Raw genomic sequence first — 4,669 nt, forward strand, 5'->3', positions numbered from 1 at the left:
ATGGTCCTTTCCCGGTAACTCGCCTTCTCAGGCAAACCTGAAGATAGCGGCAATTCTCCGGTGGGGGCGGAGACGCTCTTTGCCAACTCTCCGCCCCCTTCCTGATCGACAATGGGACTAGCCAACAGATGCTGCGACTCCGAACCCTGTTTTCCAATCCGCACGCGTGGCTGAGAGGTGGGCGTGCACACCAGCTGGCCAGGTGAACTAGGTTGTACCGTGTTGCGAAGGGGGAGAGTAACGTCGGATCGGGTCAGCGGGTGCTGCAGTAGTCGCCGCAGCGGCTATGGGAGCGGCGGAGGCGCGGCGGCGGTGGGGGCAAGAGGAGGAGCAGGGGCTGGCGCAAGGGCAGCAGCTGGGAGCATCCAGCGGCAGTCGCAGCAGTGGCCACCACCGACGACAGTGAAAGCGGACAGTATTGAGGGGATCCCGGCCGGCAGGCCCGGGGCCGCGCTCGGGCCTGCCGCAGTGGGCGGGGGATGGGCAGGCGGCGGCGGCTGCGCCTGCCGAGGGTAGCTCACTGCCGGCGTCGGCTCTGAGTCGGACCCCAGCCCTCCGCCCGAGAGCTCCGCGTCTGCCCCGGCCCAGGTAGGACACACCCCCGAGGCCGGGCGCCGAACCGGCCCGCACCCTTGCCCTGAGCCCCAAGGAGGGAGGGTCCCAGCGACACCGCTGCCCAGGCCCCGCCAGGCAGGCCGTCTCCCTCTGGGGCTGCCTGCTCTGAACTCCACTGTCACCCTGTGGTGACCCACATAACACCGTACTCATCCTTCCTCCGTACCAGCACCGAACACAGGGGAACCATAGGGACCCGAGCATGTTCCCCGCCTGCCTCCTCTCTGGCGTGGAAGGGGCTTGACACGACAGCACCGTTTGCTGGGTTGTGAGGGGAACGAGAAGGACTTTGGTACGGGAGTGGGAGGGCTCAGGTTATGAGCTGAGGGTTGGCTCGTCATCACTTCGACAAAGAGGATGGTGTTGATACCCTGGGATGCAGAGGAAAAGACAAAAGGCTCAATGCCTGTATACTGTCAGATCTGAGAAGTCAATAATCCACTGAGATGCCAGGATATTTGCTCTTACAGTGAAGTTAGTTTTGTTTGAGTCGTTGCTGCCTTAGAGGTAAAAATGACATTGAGTTGTACTTTGCTTTGAATTAAAGTTGATAGGTGGCAGCACCCTGGTATTAACTCTTCTCTAACCTTAGGATCTTTTTTTTTAATATTAAAGAAATAAAGATGAGGAGTTTTATTATAGCCTAAGTGTGATGTAAAAAGGCTTTGATACTCACTAGGAGTGAGCTTATCTTGTGCGTGGGAGGGTCATGTTGTGTATGGGCACATGGGGTGTGTACACACTGACAGACGGAGCCCACTGTTTAGTGTTTGTTTCTGAGCAGTTCATTACAGTTGCATTGGCTATAACAGTTGTGTTTAAATGCTGCTTTGCCAAGATAGACCAAAGGCTGTTTTCTGTAGGGTAAATGAAATAGAGTAACATCCACTTAGAGGGATATAGAGAATGACTTTGAAGTATTGAGGCATGGAATACTGTGTATTGATTTCCTCCTTTTTATTTTTGCTTTTTAATTTTTGTTTTGTTTTTGAGTTAAAAACATACATGTATATATGTAGTTTTGACTGGCCTCGAACTCACTATGTAGCTAGGGCTGGCTTCCAACTTGTAGCTGATCCTCTTGCGAAGTCTTCTGTGTGCTGGCATTATAGGCCTGGCCCACCAAACCTGGCCTATCTTTTAAATGAAGAAGCAATAATGATGTAACCTAGTGTGACTAATCTTGAAGAATTTGTCTTAACTAAAATATTTCAGATAAGAAGTGTGTGGGTTTGGATGGTATACTGTGATCTATTTAAATTAGAATTATATTGAAAAGAATCTTTAAGAGTTTTCCTGTATGGCACATTTCTATCAAGTCACCAAAAGAGATGTGTGAAACATGATTGTAAAGCAAAATTTCTCAGCCATTTTTTCCTTTGGTCTCAGACTCATGGTGATCCTCCTGCCTTAGCCTCCCTGGCGCTGGGATTACAGGCATGTGCCACCATACTCAGCTGTATAATAGAATATTAAGTACTTTTTTTCTCTTACAAATTTGGACACATAAAAGAAATTAGAGTCCAAGCTGGGTGTGGTGGTGCATGCCTGTAACTCTAGCACTTGGGAAGCAGAGGCAGCAGGATTGCTGTTAGTTTGAGGCCAGCCTGCATTACACAGTGAAACCGTGTCTCAAAAAACAACTCCCCAAATTAGTGTATTTAATTTATAATATGAAATTGAAACAAATTTGATCATGAGTAGGAAGCTAAGAATAATATATCTTGGTCATTGTCTTGTACAATGGTCTACACATAATTTAATGAATTCTATATTGTATTATATATGACTTTTTATGTCTTTCAATTTTCTTTTAAGTATGATTATTTTAATACTCAAGAAAGCTTCTTGAGGGGCTGGAGAGATGGCTCAGTGGTCTAAAGCACCTACTTGGAACAAGCTTGGCAAAGCACAGGGACTGTGGTTCGATCCCCCAGCACCACATGCCAGCCAGCTGCGCCCCCTGGTGGGCTGAGCTGGCCACACACACACACACACACACACACACACACACACACTAAATGTTAAAAAAAAAAAAAGAAAACTTCTTGAGAGCCCATTTACTTTAGCAAATTGAACCTAATTACTGTTATAGGGCTTCAGATGTCTTTAAAAGTAGTGTTTAAAGTTTTTATAATTGAGACAATTTTCAGGGATATTTGACATCTGAAAATGCACTTAAATGACAGTGGTAATTGTTGGCTTTTCAGATTAAATGAATGTTATAGAAATGAGTTAGCTGTGATCATGAAATTTAAATTTCATTTTGGTGGTTGATAGCAAGTCTTTATAAGCTTTACAACTTTAAAAAGTAGTATATACACACGACTTCTTGATTGCAGCTCATGGAAGACCCTGAACTAGAATCACTTTTTTTTTTTTTAAATACTGGGAATCAGACTCAGGACCTTGCATTTGCCAGGCAGGTAGTAGTGTGCTGCTAAGCTATATCCTCAGCCTACAACCACTCAGTTAAGGCACTTTCAAAGTTTTAATCCTCAAAATGTGTGAGACAATAATTTTTTATTTTTTATTTTTTTGTATATTTTAGGGAAGGGTCTACAGGGTGTTCAGGGTCTTGCTACTTGATCAGACTCATTGTGATCTGCCTGTGTACAGCCTCCCAAGAGCTGGGATTACAGGTGCGTACCGCCACACCCAGTCTCAATTGCTGTCTCAGCATGCCCCAGGGGTGGGGCTGACACAGCAGGACCAGGAATTGAACCCCTGGCTCCTGTGGCCTCTGCACCTGCTTGCAGGTGCTTTAATCCACTGAGCTATTTGGCCAGCCTTTAACAATAAAAATTTGTTGATTAGAAAACTGTAATAAGGGAAATGCTTAATAACCACTATGAATTAGTGGGAGCTGGATTAAATAGCAAAATATAATCGTCTTTGAAAATTAATGGAAAATATAGCTTACTTTTTCCCTACTTTATGGTTTATTTGCTTTTTTTTGGGAGGTGGGGCGGGGAGAAAGTCTCACTATGTCTGGTCATGATCTCACTATGTAACCCAGCCCAGGCTGGTGTACAATTCTTGGCAGTCCTCCTGCCTCAGCATCCTGAATGCTGTGATTACAGCTATGAGTCATCATGCATGGAATAGCTCCTATAGGAGAGATTCTTTCATTCAGAATCTTCCTTTGTTCTGCTTTCCTTCCTCCATTTCCTCCTTCCCTTGGCCCTCCCTCTCCCACTCTCTGTCTTTCCTTCCCCCTCCCCTACCCTCCCCTTCCCTTCCCTTCTTTGTACCTGGAATCTAACTCAAGACCTTGCACTTATTAGGCAGGTACTGCATCACTGAACTATATTCCCAGCCCCAACAGATTCTTTTATACATATGTGGCAAACTGTTTTCAATTTGAGGGCATGTTAGTCAATCTTGTCATATTTTTTGCTTTTTTTGAGGTTTTTCAAGGACAATCAAAATATATCTGTAATGATTTCTGTATTTGATAATATGGCAGGATATCAGGATTTGTAGACTTTTGAAATTAAAAACATGCTATTTCTTTTTGTTGTTTTATTAGCCAATGTATTGTAAATGATAGTGATGATAGGCATTTTCTAGGCCTCAGTGAACAGAACTTTTGCATTGAAAATACAGAGTGATTTCAAGATAAATATCACACTTCTATATTTGATAAAAGAGCCTTAAGTTCCTAAGAAATATTGAGCTTTTTTGTGTGTGTGTCTACTACTAGGATTGAACCCAAGGCCTTATACATGTTAGGCAAGTAGTCTGCCACTGAAACCCCTAAATTTAAGTTTTTAGAGCTAAATTTTGGACATAAGCGCAACATGTATGACAACAGAACTTGCTTTATTTTTTGCAGAAAATGATTTCTGTCCACTTTTGTTTTGTTTTGTTTTGTTTTGTTTTGAGATGGGATCTCCATATGTGGTTCAGCCAGGCCTTGAATTCACTATGTAGCCTAGGTTGCCCTTGAACTCATGGCAATCCTCCCGCCTCAGCCTTCTGACTGCTGGGATTACAGTCACAATTATGTACCACACCACACTTGTCCTCTGTCTTTTAAAATCTGTTGACC

General features: G+C 44.5%; 1 protein-coding gene and 1 pseudogene across 1 annotated transcript in view; one reads left to right on the forward strand and one right to left on the reverse strand.

Moving 5' to 3' along the window:
- The first annotated feature begins 236 nt into the window (after positions 1–236).
- The window catches only part of Ttbk2 (tau tubulin kinase 2), a 169,937-nt gene continuing 165,504 nt past the window's right edge, over positions 237–4,669 (forward strand). The window contains exon 1 of the mRNA XM_004623364.2: positions 237–588. The gene's annotated coding sequence lies outside the window, so the exon portion shown is untranslated. The remainder of the gene's footprint in view (positions 589–4,669) is intronic.
- The window catches only part of LOC101574951, a 21,822-nt pseudogene continuing 18,083 nt past the window's right edge, over positions 931–4,669 (reverse strand).

Source organism: Octodon degus, unplaced genomic scaffold (assembly GCF_000260255.1).
Source record: "Octodon degus isolate 3935 unplaced genomic scaffold, OctDeg1.0 scaffold00002, whole genome shotgun sequence".
Taxonomy (NCBI): domain Eukaryota; kingdom Metazoa; phylum Chordata; class Mammalia; order Rodentia; family Octodontidae; genus Octodon; species Octodon degus.